Source organism: Ochotona princeps, chromosome 4 (genome assembly GCF_030435755.1).
Source record: "Ochotona princeps isolate mOchPri1 chromosome 4, mOchPri1.hap1, whole genome shotgun sequence".
Taxonomy (NCBI): domain Eukaryota; kingdom Metazoa; phylum Chordata; class Mammalia; order Lagomorpha; family Ochotonidae; genus Ochotona; species Ochotona princeps.
The window spans coordinates 78,891,187-78,906,938 of NC_080835.1; the positions used below are offsets into that span (position 1 = coordinate 78,891,187).

At 44.9% G+C, this 15,752-nt stretch overlaps 1 protein-coding gene across 2 annotated transcripts in view; it reads left to right on the forward strand.

Moving 5' to 3' along the window:
* The first annotated feature begins 14,364 nt into the window (after window positions 1–14,364).
* The window catches only part of RDX (radixin), a 65,912-nt gene continuing 64,524 nt past the window's right edge, over window positions 14,365–15,752 (forward strand). Inside the window, exon 1 of one of the 2 annotated variants that reach the window (XM_058663944.1) lies at window positions 14,365–14,528. The gene's annotated coding sequence lies outside the window, so the exon portion shown is untranslated. The remainder of the gene's footprint in view (window positions 14,529–15,752) is intronic. The other variant, XM_004585041.3, reaches the window with a different exon arrangement.

A 15,752-nucleotide genomic window follows, 5' to 3' on the forward strand; every position in this document is an offset into this window, starting at 1 on the left:
TGTTGAAACTTCAAATAACAGGGGAATGACTCAGCAGATGGAATAGATGTCTGTCTCTTTTCTTGCCCTCAACACATCTTTGAAATAAATTTATCTAAAAGAAACTTCAAATAGTGACTTAAACAAACATATTCTCAGCAAAATATGTGTAGTAGACAATTCTTTCAATGTGGTAAGGAACATCAGTAAAACTTTTAGAGCTAACATCATACTAAACAGAAAACTGAATGCTTTTACCCTAAAATTGAATATAATACAAAGGTATCTGTTTTTGCATTACACTGAATATCTCCTACAATAGAGCAAGGTAGAGGAGGAGGAGGTACACAGATTGGAAAGGAAAACTAAAACTTTGTATTTTCAGGCAAAATGGAAGCCTACAGAATATCCTAAGCAATGACACACTCACCAAAAAAAAGTTAACAATTTAGCAGAGTAATGCTGCCAGATGTAAGTTCAATATGTAAAACCTATCATCCTTCTGAACTTGAAATTTAGGAATAATAATAATAATAAACAATACTTAGGCTGGTGCCACAGCATAATAGGTTTAGCTTCCATCTGTGGTATTGGCAGCCAATAAGGATACCAGTTTGAGTCCTGGCTGTTCTACCTCCCATTAGGTCCCTGATAATGTGCTTGGGAAAGCGGAGGATGGTCTAGGTCCTTGGGTACACACATGGGAGACACAAGAGAAGCTCCAGGCTCCTGGCTTTGAACTCATCCAACTCCAGCCACTGGGCAGTGAACCAGTAGATGGAAGCTCTGTTTCTCACTCTGTAAATCTGTCTTTCAAATAAAAATAAATAAATGTTTAAAAAATTACTGGACAGATATTTCAACATGTTAAGCCACTTGGGAACCTTCATCCCATATTAGAAGGCCTGGGATCAAGTTCTTCCTCTACGTCAGTTACATTTGCCTACTAATGATCCTTTGAGAGAACAGACAATGGCCCATGTTCTTAGGTTCCTGCTGTCCATGTGGGAAACCAGGATGGAGTACCTGACCCCTAACTTTGGTATGAGCCAACACTAGCTGTTGCAGGCATTTGGAAAATAATGCAGAAGTCAGAGGATCTCTCTCTCTCTTCCTCTCCCTTTAGTTTCTCCTACTCTCTCCCTCTCTGTCACTTGGCCTTTCAAATAAAATGAATAAGTGAATAAATAAAGCAATATTATTTACAATATTTTCAGAAATACAAAATGCTCATAATGCATCTTGTTTTGTTATTCTCATAAACATGCTAATAGTTTATTTTTCTTCTGCAGATATAAAAACTTCTCTACGGTGAATAATTTCTGGTTCTGATACACTGCCAAGTAAAAATTTTGTGAGATGTTTAAGGCATAGCGTGTGAAACAAATGGCCAATTCATTTTTTCCTTTTTAGCTTGATGTTTTATTAAGGTTTTCAGTGGAATGGTCACTTGGTTAGGACTGACAATAACTTAGCTATAAATATTAAGTTTGATTTTACAGACTATAAATAATTAAAACAGCAAAGAGTCATTCAGGGATCTAGAGTCTAGATAGATTTCCTGTTTCTAATTGTTTCCTATGAGGGACAAATCTAAGCCACATGCCATTATGTGATACAACTTCATCTCTACGTTCTTCTTAGAAGCCTGAATTGTCTGGGTCTTTATTAGATAATCCTGACCTCTGCCCAACTGATTGATGGTCCAGCGCCAAAGAATGATATAGCCTTAGTTTGTGAAATGTCAGGCCTGTAGCTCCTAAGAGTCAGGCCAGGGCCAAGGTCCACAGGCTCGATGCTGTATCAGCTTTCAGGAAACTATTTGGGAAGAAAAATGGTAAGAAACAGACACAATCTTACACTGAGGCCAAACAGTAAATAAATATACTGTGAGGGCTACAGGAAATTCCTCAAAAAGAAATATTCTAAAATGTGATTTAGATATTGCAGTATGTCAAGAAAATGTGTTCAAATTGTGAAGGGGGGATACTGAAACGATACGTGCAAGGACTTACCAGCCGTGGTGCTTGGCATTTTACAGGTGATAATGAAAGTTTGCTGAGTGAACAAACGGTTCTGATCTAGCCTTGCTGAAAGATCAGTGGAGACCAAAACAACTCCAACCAAGGAAAGAGCTTGGGTTCAGATGCCCAGATGCCACGCTCAGAATAATCTTCCATATTTTCTGCGTGAAGAGCAAAGACATGAATGTGAAGGTGAGCAGTCTGAGCTTCTTTTGAATTTAATAGATCGTACTTCTCTCTGCTGTTCTTGTTCTTTCCCATATAAACTTTTAGAGGAGATTGGATAGGGAGGAAGCGAAATGTCTTCCTTTCCAAAGAAAACAGATTGAGAAGGCGCCAACCCTGGGAGTAAATTACTGATGAAGGAATTGGTTTGCCTGGGTCCAACTTTATCAAAATGATAGGTCAAAGAGAAAAAGGAATGTCAGAAATCCTGACCTACTTACATTGACATTCCAGGAAAAAAAGGGAGTAAGTATGTAGTGATCCCACTTTTCGGGGTCCTTACAAGTTTCAAATTTCCCTGTGATGTTATTTTAATTTTACACATAATTTTCTTTTTTGTGAGCTGTACACTCAAATAGGGTCATTTTATGATAGAGAGACAAGGAAGATAGAGAGGAAAACAAAATCATTGTTTCAAAGACAGAAGAAATTCAGGTGGGTATGTGGGGGTGATGCAAGAAGTGAATCAGACTTGGGTCTTCGGGGAGAAAAAGAGAAATAGAGAGACCAGCCTGGGTAGTCGGTATGTCTTTGAGCATTTGCAAGATGTGGGACATGAGACACCCAAGCCACTCCTACTTTCTAGGCGAGACTCACCAGGGGCTTACTGGCTTTGCCAGTGGGCTTAGCCCAGCCACAGGGGAGTATCACTGAGACTGCCAAAAGTTCACTACAGCAGGTGGCTCTTGGTGCTACTTCACATCTTTCAGCTTTCAACAGTAATTCAGAACTGTTGAACTATCAAAACCTCTTGAGCATGGCCCCGAGAGCATGCCCCATATTGGGGACCCTGAGGCGATGTGGGTGGCTGTCCTCCATCCCAGGGTGCAGAGGCGTTTGGCAGGCTGGGTGTGGCTTCTCTCCTTATCCACACCTGCCTTTTCCTAGATACAAGAAGGAAAAAAAGAGAATGCGGAAATGGTAACCTCAGCCACCTTGCTATGCCTTTGATCCTTATCACCCTGATCAATTATGTAAAATTCATCAAAAATAAAAATAAAAAAACTATGAAAAATAGAGTTAAAGTACAAGCTTCTCTTAATGCAAAAATGCTTTTAAATCAATGCATAAATATAAAATATTAAGTATTAAACCTGATTTTGGGGGGTAAAGATTTATTTATTTTTATTACAAAATCAGATATACAGAGAGGAGGAGAGGCAGAGAGAAAGATTTTCTGTCCATTGATTCACTCCTCTAGTAGCCACAATGGTCAACTGGGGCTGAGCCAATCTGAAGGCAGGAGGCTGGAGCCTCTTCCGGGTCTCCCATGCAGGTGTAGGGTCCCAAAGCATTGGGCCATCCTTGACTGCTTTCCCAGGCCACAAGCAGGGAGCTGGATGGGAAGTGGGGCTGCTGGGATTAGAACTGGTGCCCATATGGGATCCTGGCGCGTTCAAGGTGAGGACTTTAGCCACTAGGCTACCGTACTGAGCACTGATTGCTTTGTTTTATTTTGTTTTGTTTTTCTTTTAAGATTTATTTATTTTTATTGGAAAGTCAGATTACAGAGAGAAGAATAGACAAGGGAAAGATCTTCCACGTTCTAGTTCACTCTCTACATGGCCGCAATGGCCAGACCTGAGCTGATCTGAAGCCAGGAGCCAGGAGCCTCCTGTGGTTCTCCCAGGCAGGTGCAGGGTCCCAAGGCTTTGGACCATCCTGGCTGCTTTCCCAGGCCACAAGCAGGGAGCTGGATGGGAAGTGGATGAGCCAAAACATGAACCAGTACACATATGAAACTGGCACTTGCAGGAAGATTAACCATCTGAGCTAACACTCTGGGCCCTCCTTGGTTAAGTGTTCTAAAAAGAATGGAAATGTTCTGTTTGTCTGCATTCCTCCTCCTGGTTTTATTGTGAATGTGATGCCTGGAACTGGGGTAGCTATTTATGGCTATTTTTGGCAAGTTACATGTTGAAGGTGGTAGGGCACAAAATAGTAGGAGTTGGGGCTCCTGATGATTGGGAAAATACCACATCAGCTCTAGTCTGCCTATCTGGATATTATTTTAAAGAAGAAATTAATTTCTATCCTGGAAACAACTATTATTTTGGCCTTTTTGTCACTTTGTGCTGACCTCTATCCTAACTGTTTAAGTAGGAAATTGGCTTTCTATAAGAATGAAGTGAGTGGGCAGGAAGAAAACAAACATCAAGTGGCATTGTATGGCATTTCATATGGTTGCACTGGAGTTATAACCCAGCCTTGTCCAAATAAAGGCAATATTTTTGTCATTGCATTTTACCATCTCTCATAAATGTCAATTCTGTAAGCCAGTTATTCTGTGACTTGATCACGCTTGGGTTAACACAATATTGACATTCCACAGTAGCATAGCAAAAGCAAATACAGTACTTCACTGGTTAGTAGCTTGGCTTGTCACGGCTTCCCATTTGCATTAACACATACTGCCAGCTATCGTAGTATTGATTATGGTCCTCTTAAGCTTTCTAAGCAGACCTTAGGAAGAACATCCTATGAAGAATGGGCTTGTGAGGGCCTAAGCACTGGGCTGGTGTCCAGTCATGAAGCTCGCTATCATCCTGGCTGAGACGTGGTGGACAGAAGAGGTGGTGATTTAGAAGACTGAAAGATAAGGTGAGCATAACTTGATGACTGACAGAAAGGGAAAGCTGATTGTGTTCATGACTCCTCCCGGGTTTCTAGGATGGGTAATTGGTTAGAAGACATCTTCTCCAGGGCCCCAGTGCAGTGGCCTAACAGCTAAAATCCTCACCTTGAATGTGCCGGGATCCCATATGGGTGCCAGTTCTAATCCTGACAGCTCCACTTCCCATCCAGCTCTCTGCCTGTGGCCTAGGAAAGCAGTCAAGAACGGCCCAAAGTTGGGACTCTGTACCCACGTGGGAGACCCAGAAGAAGCTCCTGGCTCCTGGCTACGAATCAAGTGACCAGCCGTGTGGTCACTTGAGGAGTGACTCAGCTGATGGAAGATCTTCCTCTCTCTTTCCTTCTCTGTGGATCTGATTTTCTAATAAAAATAAATAAATCTTAAAAAAAAAAAAGAAGATGATGTCTTCTCAAACTGTGGTGGAATATAAATGGGGTGGGCAGGGCTGGTAGAAGTTTAGTGGAGATCATTATTCCCATCCATGTGTTGGCAGTGTAAATCTGGGCAAGTGGAGATGCTAAGATGGACTAAGTCAGCCAGTGGATTCTGAAGAGATTTCATCATGCTTGGAATGGTGAGATCGGCAGCAATTCAGAACTGTTGATCTATTTAAACCACTTGAGCAGTGCCTTTGGAGCATGCCGCACACTGGGGACCCTGGGATGGTTGGGAGGTTGGGTGGGACTTCTCCCTTTGTCTTTCCCCTTCCCCCAGATACAAGAAGGAAAGAAAAACGTGGAAACAATGGTCCTATCCACTTTCCTTGACACTTTGTGCCCTAGTCAACTATGTAAAGATCATTAAAAAAAAAAAAAGAAAAGAAAAGAAAAAAGAAAAAAAAAGATTCCTATACATGAAAGATTTCCCTGGTATGCTCCTACAATTTGTGACAAAAAAACCCAAAAAACAAAACAAAACAACTATTGTTGATGGGATAGTAACAATGATGGAGAAGATATTCAGTGGTCTTCTGGGTTCTCTTCTGGTCCTGAAATCTGTGATGTCTTAAAATAATATTTGAGCAAGGCACAGTAGGTATAACACTTTGCCTCTTCTAACCTGGTTTGTAAGTTAGTTACAGAGTAGCTCATAAGTTTATTATTGTAGAATAGCTCATAAGCCACCTAGTAACTTGCAAGACTTGGGGAATTGAGCCAAGGATATAGATTCCCTCACTTAGACTCTTTCCAATCTGTTTATTACCTCTGAAATTTTATTGCTGCTTATCACAAACTAAATTGGCTTTATTATACAAGCAAAGAGGATTAAGTAATAACTTTCACCCAGTCTTCCTTGAAGACTAATATGCTCATATCTTTGACCACATTATGAATTATGTACTTAAGCAATTTGATCTTAGATAGGCAGAGAATAAAAGTAAGAGTAGACCTGTGGTTTCCTTAGTTTAGAGAAATTAGCCATAAAATCCTATTGACTGCACTGAAATTGTATATCTCAAATCAGCAATTACATGTGTATGATTTACTAGACAAACAAAGCAACTGATAAGATAGTTGTATTTACTTTGTCTATTTTCAATGAGGGTTATTATATAGGTGAACACACTGGGACATGCTCTTTTTTTCTCCCAAAGACTTATTTATTATTTGAAAGGCTGAGTTACAGAGAGAAAGCAGAAACAGAGAGAAAGATGCTCCATCCACTGATTCATTCTCTAAATACCACAATGGGCTGCGGCCACTGCCAGAAGCCTGAAATCCCATCAGGATCTTCCATGTAGGTTGAAAGGGCCTGAGTATTTGCAATGTCTTCTGCTGCCTCCCCAGGTGTGTTAGCAGAAAGCTGGAGCAGAAGTGGAACAATTGGGACTTTAGTCAGTAATCTGATGTCGCAGATGGAGGTTTAACCTATAGTGCCACAATGCTTGTCCCATTAATATGTTCTTAAACATGCAAGACAATGTGAATAGCATAAATTATGAAGGTCCCTAATAGAAAATTCTCGTGAATTTTTATGTTTACATTTAACATTTTCTTTTAAAAATTATATGTCATTTTTTGGATTTTTAAAAAAATGAATATTTTTTTGATGAAAAAAATTTTCAAATACAATGTTTTAATATCCAATGCTGTTAGAAAATCCTGTTTTGAACAAAATCATATGTTCCAAAGAATTGGAAATGCAAGTGTTGTTTCAGCAAGAGATCTATGCTCATTTATTGAACAAGCATTAGACTGTCTCACTTCATGTGATTCTTACAGTTCATGTAGTTCCAATTACTGAGCACACATTTGCTCTTAGATTGTTCAGACACAACATTTGCCTACTCAGACTTTTCTTCTTCTTCTTTTTTTTTTTTTTTTGTATACTTGCAATTACCTTAATGGTACTCAAAGGAAATTCTGAAATTATTTTCACATCTCCTTTTTCCCCCCAAAAAAGTCGATCTCCAAATCTTTTAACAGATTCTATTTGCTCTTCGCCATCATAATTTCACAACCTCATTCCCTCATATATAGAACTTAGAAGCAAACTGAAACATCCCAGCTGGTCTCATCATCTACGCTCATGACCACAGATGCAAATAATTCACTTGGCTGCCAGTTTCCTACTTAAAGTCCTATTATTCCTCTTCTTAAAGTCTCTTAAGGATGGATTACTATTCATTCAAAGATTGAGAACTCAACTTACCTGTCTGAAACCTTTGGTTATAAATATTTTTATAGCCAACCATCAACTGTCTTCTTACTCAATCTGAAAAGCTGGTTGTCAGTCTCCTAATTGTCTGTAATGAACTTCTGTTTGTCTTTTCGTTGGCCCCTCCTCCACCTGTCCCACCCCATCTTGCTCAATAGAGTTAGTAGTGTCCCTTGACACCAGGATTTTTTTCAACTGCATCTGTCACTGTACAGCTTTGTTTGTCTATTTTTCTCATGATTGAGTCAGAGGGCAGGACCCAAGCCTTATTCAAATTAGCAAGAGACCTGAAACTCAAGGTTCTAGATCAAAAGTCTTCCATTGAAAAATCATTGTTTTGGGCCCGGCGCAGTGGCCTAGAGGCTTAAGTCCTTGCCTTGAACACACCAGGAACCCATATGGGCGCCGGTTCTAATCCCGGCAGCTCCACTTCCCATCCAGCTCCCTGCTTGTGGCCTGGGAAAGTAGTTGAGGACGGCCCAAAGCTTTGGGACCCTGCACCCGCGTGGGAGACCCGGAACAGGTTCCTGGTTCCTGGCTTCTGATCAGCGCGCACCGACCGTTGTGGCTCACTTGGGGCGTGAAACACCGGATGGAAGATCTTCCTCTCTGTCTCTCCTCCTCTCTGTATATCCGGCTTTCCAATAATAATAAAAATCTTTAAAAAAAAAAAAAAAAGAAAAATCATTGTTTTGTAAAAACGAATTTTCTTAAAAACTTCTTAGAAGATTTATTTATTTGAAAGTCAGAGTTACAGAGAGGGAGAGACAGAGATCTGCCACCCCCTGGTTCACTCCTCAGTTGGCCACAACAGCCAGATGCTTCCTCTGAGTCTCTCATGCCACAACAGTGGTGAGTGGGGCCCAGGGACTTGGGTTGTCTTCTACAGCTTTCCCAGGTACATTAGCATGGAGCTAGATTGGAAGAACAGCAGCCAGGATTAGAACCGATGTCAAAATAGTTGGGGACTTAACCTACTAGGTCACAGTACTGCCCTCTTTTCAAGTACTTTCAAAAGTGTTAACAAAAGTCTTGTAAGGAACATTGGAATTTCAGAACTCAGAACCAATTTATCACAGTGAAGAAGAGAAAAATTGTGGTAGATTATCTCGTTTCTTTTTAAAGCATGTTATGGGCTATATAAAACACTTCTGATCAATAACAGCTTTTTTAAAGTAGTTTTAGCAAATACGTATGTTCACCCCTTGGAACCTCAGCTTTGGAATAAAGATGAGAAAGAAAAAAAATTTAAAGACGTATTTATTTTTATTGGAAACTCAGATATACAGAAAGGAGAGACAGAGAGGTTGATCATCCATTCCCTGATTCACTCCCCAAGTGACTGCAATGGCCAAAGCTGATCCAAAGCCAAGAACCTAAAGCCTCTTCCAGATCTCCCATGCGGGTGCAGGGTCCCAAGGTTTTGTGCTGTCCTCAATTGTTTTCCCAGGCCACAAGCAGGGAGCTGGATGGGAAGCAGGGCCACTGGGATTAGAACCGGCACCTATATGGGATCTCGATGCGTTCAAGATGAGGACTTCAGCCGCTGGGCTATTGTGCCAGGCCCAGGAAGGAAAATTTGTAATAATCTCATAGAGCGCGAGAGAGATCACACCAGACCTAAACGTAGACTGTTAGGAGGAGTTTTTCTTGCCCAAGCTTGGTGACAACAGCTCCCGCTACAATCCAGGAGCCACTGCACTGAGCCACCAAAGTCAGGGGTATTTAACCTCTCATCCTCCAAGCAGATTGAGAGCCACACAGTACAAACAAATCAAATTGAAAACCAGGCAGTTCAAAGTTTCCAGGTACAGGGGCAGGAAGGGAGTTACCAAAGCCCAAAGTTTTCCTGTAGTTAATTAACTTAACCTAGTACAATAGGAAGCAGGAGGGGCCAGGTGTGTGGAACCTCCAGAGTCATTTTTGCGCTATCAATTGTCCTGAATGGTGCGGAAGGCAGGAAGGGCCTCTGAAGTTGTTTCCATGCCTTCTATTAACTTGAATGCCATGAGAGGAGGTAGAAAAGGCCCGTGGGGAACTCTGTTTCTGCTGCTGTCCACTGTCGACCTGTCAAGTGGGTGCTAGCCATCAACCTCTGTGCCCATTACAATTAAATTTCTAATATTAATTTCCTGTAAGTGTGCATACTTGCTGGAAGGAATAAAATAGAACAATAATATGGTGTATGTGTGTAGATTACTTTTGCAGTCAATGATAAACCTCACTCATGCCAACAAAAATTCCCCCCAAATCCTTTAATGTAATTAGTGATCCATATTGTAGGAAAACTCTACTTAATTTGTTTATAATACTATAAAAGTAATATTGTTGAAAGAATAAAGACTAGGACAAAGAAAAAGAAATGCCTACAGTAATATCACCTGAGGGAAGGGTGTGGTGACTCCTCTAGCTGGTCCTCCACCTCCAAGTGCCAACATCCCATATGGGTGCCAGTTTGTGTCCCAGATGCTCCACTTCCCATTCTTATGATCTGGGAAAGCAGCAGATGATGGCCCAAAGCCTTGGGAGCTTACTCCTGCATAAGAGACCTGGTGGAAGCTCCCCGATCCTGGCTACAGATTGGTTTAACTCCAGCTGTTGTGGCCATTTGGGGAATGAACAAGTGGATATAAGATCTTTCTCACTAAAAGAAAAAAAAAAAAAAAAAAAAAAAGAATCTTTCTGTGTCTCCGCTATGTAAATCTGCCTGCCAACCTGAGCCTCTCCCCAAGAAATGCAGCCCAGACAACTCTGCTAAGCAGCAAAGTTTACTGAGGAGGCTGGTAAACAGAACAACCGGCTGGTCAGCTCTCCTTTCCTTCAGCAAGAGACCTCGAGGTGAGGGTTAGATGGGTTTTTTATAGAAAGAGTGAGTTATATAGTTATGGGAACCAGGTGAGTTGGGCAGCAACAGGAGGCTGCCATGGGAACAATGGGTGGACAATAGGTGGGCTATAGCAACCTCAGGAAGCTGCCATGGGTACAATGGGTGGGCTGGAGCAGCCACAGGAGGCAGTCATGGAAACAATGGGTGAATAAATCCTACAATATTGATTCCTGGAACGGAGGGTTGCTAGCAGGGCATGTTACTCCTTGCTCAAAAAGCAGGACAATGGCAAAGCATTTTGTACAGGAGCATAAAGAGCAGGTTAGCAAACTTCTGCAGGCCTGAACCAAAGTGACTCCATTTTGTGACCAGATTTTACAAGCCTATCCAATAAAAATAAGTAAGTCTTAGGAAAAAAAAAATCACCAAGAGACAACTGCGGTTACCAAGTCTTTTTTTGTAATCCTTCATATTAAAAAAACAAAACAACAAAAACTATTTGTAATCATATTGCAGACAGCTTCATATTTTCCCCCACCTAATGCTGTAAAATCTTGCCACATTGCTCTACAAACCACGTAAACATTTGTTACCAAAAATGCTATTGGGTACATATGGCTGCTTTGTAGATGTTTACCTTATAGATACCTCAATTTTGCATTCATAAATAATATTGTGATGCTTAGTTTATGAATACACTTTCATTGTATTTCAGATCATCTCTTTCAGAAAGAATCACAGATTTAGGATTATAGATTCTTTTTTTTAAAGATTTATTTATTTTTATTGGAAAGTCATATACACAGAGAGGAGGAAAGACAGAGAGGAAGATCTTCTGTCCAATGATTCACTCCCCAAGTCACCGCAACAGCCACTGCTGCGCCGATTCAAAGCCAGGAGCCAGGAACTTCCACCAGGTCTCCCACACGGGTGCAGGGTCCCAAGGCTTTGGGCCGTCCTCGACTGCTTTCCCAGGCCACAGGCAGGGAGCTGGATGGGAAGTGGAGCTGCTGGGATTAGAACTGGCGCTCATATGGGTTCCTGGTGTGTTCAAAGCGAGGACTTTAGCTGCTAGGCCACAGCGCCGGGCCCAGGATTACAGATTCTAAGACTTATGAACATTTTAAAAAAGGATTATTTATTTGAAAGGCAGAGTTAGAGAGAGAGGAATACCTTATATCTGTTGGTTCACTCCCCAAATGGTGTTAACAGTCAAAGCAGAGCTGGTTGAGAGCTAAGAACAAGGAGCTTCTTTTGGGTCTCCAACGTAGATGCAGGAACTCAACCACTTTGGGCCATCCACTGCTGCTTTCCCAGGCCATTAACAGGCAGCTGAATCGGAAGTGGAATCAAGTGAGATACTGGCACCACAGGCAGGGACTTCAACTGTTATGCTACTACACTGGCCTCATGAACATTCTTTTTTTTTTTTTTTTAAGATTTATTCATTTTTATTGGAAAGTCAAATATACAGAGAGGAGGAGAGATAGACAGGAGATCTCCCGTCCAATTACTCACTCCCCAAGTGGCCGCAACAGCTGGAGCTGAGCCAATCCGAAGCCAGGAGCTCTTCCAGGTCTCCCACTCAGGTGCAGGATCCCGAGGCTTTAGGCCATCCTCAACTGCTTTCCCAGGCCACAAGCAGGGAGCTGGATGGGAAGCAGGGTCGCCAGGATTAGAACCAGTGACCATATGGGATCCCTTAACCACTATGCTATCATGCTGGGCCTGTCATGAACATTCTTAAAGATTGAGTCACAATTCTAAATCATGTTTGAAAGGTTATTACAGTTTGCACTCCCATTCAAAATGAGTGCACCCTTTTAATCTCACCGGTTTTGAATATTATCTTTTTCTTAAATATTTATTAATACCACAACTGCCTGAGATATACTTTCTGGTCTGTGTGCCATTGCATAGGATTAAGTCATAGTTTTCTAATCAAGTGTATTGGGGTTAGCCACAGCCCTGCCACTTCCTGGCCATATCACAATGAGTACATTCTTTAACCTTTTTTTTTAAAGTAATTAATTAATTAATTAGAAAGAATTATACAGTGAGTTGGGGATGGGAGAAGGAGAAAGAGAGAGATCTTCCATTTGCTGGTTCATTCCTAAACGGCTGCTTGGCCAGTCCAAAGCCAGGAGCCAGAGCTTCATCTGAGTCTTCCTTTTGGATGGCAGGGACCCAAATATCTGGCCCATCTTCTGCTGCTGAATTGGAAGTGGAGCAGGTGGGACTTGAACTGGCACCTCTATGGAATGCTGACGTCAGCATGGTTATGCTACAGCTGGTTATGCTACAGCCATTTTGAAGCTGTCATGACTCACTGGTTTAAATAAGAAAAATCAATGAATCGTGGTTACTGCAGATATTAGATTGTTGTAATCATTACAGGAGATAGTAAATAAAAGTATTTCAGGGGCTAGCCTCGTGGCATAGCAGTAAAGCCGCAGACTGCAATGCCCTCATCCTGTCCAGGGACCGGTTCAAGCCCTAGCGAATGGTGGCCATCTGGGGCTGAATCAGCTGATGGAAGGTCTGTTTCCAACAAATAAATAAATCTTTTTAAAGGAGCCTAGCAGGTGACCTACCTGGCAGGTGACTCCTTCATTGCCACGTGTGAACGTGCCTGTACATAATTTTGATTAGGGAGCTATTTAGGAATTTACCTAAATCTTCCTTCCCACCCTTTGCCTGCAGCCTGAGTAATCTCTTGGTGGTCTGTAAACATCACATAAACCTGTTTGGTTACAAAGCACACACCTGGTTCCCATCCTTGGGGAATTTGCTACTTAAAGGTCTTGGAGGTTAACCCCGAGTCCCTGGGGGAGTTTAATTGTCAGCCGAGGTCTCAAAAGGGCAAGGGGTGAAAATTCACTCCAGAGGAAGCTTAGCGAAAGCCAGCTGGAGGGAGGGTTCCTGGAGAAGCCAGCCTCTAGGGCGAAGGCAGGAAGGATATGAATTATTTGCTCTGTAAAACAGTTAAGTACGTCCTTGAGTTTTGTTATTGGAATTTTAAAGTTCGTTCACAAAAGATGCACTTAAATAGAACACACCGCAAACAGGGCGGGCCCGACTTTTTGAATCCCAACAGAAAACACGCGGAGAGGAGGCAGCGGGGAGTAGGTGGTCCACTGATCCACGACCCAGTAGTTTATCTAATCCCAGACAGCAACTGAAGAAGCGGTGGGGAATAAGGGGACACACTGTGATCGCACGACTCTCCCAATCTGGAATAGAGTTGTCTGCCCTCCTTCCAACAGTCCGAGAATGCCATCGTTAACAGCAAAACCATCACACATCCTTGTCGTTTGGATTAAAAACTGTACTCCCGATTGGTGCTATGTCCACGGAGGTTTGGGTGGGTGGGGTTTAAAAAACCGTCCCTGAAAAAGCAAGTCCCCCCCCCCCCCGTTGGTTAAAAACCCGCCAACACATTCTAACCGTTCTGCATCGCGGGTAGGCCCGATCTCCTTCTCCCAGTCCAGGACCTTCGAGGCCGACGGCCGAGGGAAGAACTCCTCCCGGAGGCGGTGGGACCGCCCTCAGCGAGTCGGCTGGCACCAGCGGGAGTTTCAAGTTTCCACGAGCGGGGGAGGCGGCGGGCGCGCTCCGAGCTCCCCGGGCTGGGCACTCCGTTCCCCCTCAGCCTCAAGGCTTGGCCCGAGCCCGGCCCTCCCGGGAAGGGGCTCGCCGCCTTCTCTCGGGGTTCCCAGGCCCACACAGCCCTGGCCGCTCGGGTGATTCCGTCCCACCACCCCTCACTCTCCGGGAGGGGACCGCGACCCCCCGGCGCCCGAGCCCGGAGCCCGAGCTCGGAGCGAGGCTTCTGGCCGGGAGCCTGCGGGCCGGCTGGGGCGGGGCGGGGCGGGGCGGCCGTGAGGAGGCTCGGCGGCGTTGGCGCTCAGGCCGCGGCGCGGGGCCGGGCGGCCGGCAGGGGGAGGCGGGGGGCGCGGGCCGGCCCCGCCTTCCCCCGAGGAGGCGCCGGGCGGCCATATTGCGGAGCTGTCTGCGGTGGTGCTGCTGGTGCTGGTGGCGGCGGCGGCACCTCTTCGTCTTCCGCGGCCCAGCGCTCGCACCGCTGCCTCTGTTTCTCGGCCGTAGCCGCGCCGCCGGGCGCCGCCGCGCAGCGCCCACTCCGCACGCAGGGCGGCTGGGAGTCGCTGCCTCTCGGAGGGTAAGGCGCCGGTGCTCGCTCGCTCGCTCGCTCTCCCCCTTCCCCCACTCCCCCGCCGCTGGGCTCGGCCGGAGACGCTGAGGTGGCGGCGAGAAGTTGCGGGGCCCGAGCTGCCGCCCAGGGCCTTGGGCAAGCTCTTCACCTCCGCGCCCCGCTGGCCGAGGTGCCGCCGAGGTGAACGGACGGGCGCGGCCGAGGCCGCTCCGGGGGCAGGTGGGCATCTCCAGGCCCACCCCGAACGGGTGGTGGGGTCGCGGCCCGAACGTGCCCGGACCGGGCCAATGTGGAGCCGCATTCGCGGCGTTTCTGGCTCCCGGCTGGGCTTGGAGTAGTGATCCTTCGGCGTCGGGCCTCGTCGGTCTGTTCCCGCCGGCTGGACCACGGCCCCGGTTCCGGCTGGCCGGGCCCCTAGGGGAGTTGGAAGCGTGGGCACAATTTGTGTTTTTGCAGGGAAGGGAAGGGCATTTATTTAGAACTTCGGCCTTCCGTCTGAAAGTAAGGGTGTTGAATTACTAGAGAGCGTGCGTTCCGCCCCAGCGGCTGAGGGGGGTTGCAGTACGGGGTTTGGGGCGCCGGCCGCACCCGCGAGGCCCGTCCGCCCCGCGGCGCGCTACCTGCTGCTGCCGTGGTCTCCCGCCGCCCTCAACTTTGCTCCCGCTCCGGGCAACGCCGCGTCTGGTCGGTCAGACCCCACCAGACAAGTTTGGTGCGTTAAATTCCCCCGTTCCCCTTTGGAGGGCTCCAGACGCAGTTCCCGGTCGAACTTTGAAAGGGGGCAGTACATCATTATTTCAGTTTCAGCAGCGCGCACCAATTCCTGTGTAGATTAAATGCTTCCAGTGGGGTTTTTCTTCCCCCTTCCTTAAGGAGATTGAAAACGTGTTAAAACGCAGCTTGGTCATGAATGCGTTTTAGAACACCGTAGATATTTGGGAAGGAATGTTACTAGCTCGACGTTGTGGCACGGAGACGAGCATGGTAGAAGTCCGAGAGAATAGGGCTTATTTGATAAAGGAACACTTTGACAGGGACGTGACCATTTATTGTTGGTGGGGCATACTTTTTTTAGAACACCAAGCACTGTTTTATGATGGACGGCGCTAAGAAGGAACAATTACCCTGTTCATTTGGCTGGATAAATAATGGCTTAATCTGTTTGCCCAAACTGCATGATTGGATTTGAAGATGGTGATATTTGGGATCAGTTGTTTTAACACTTTGGGA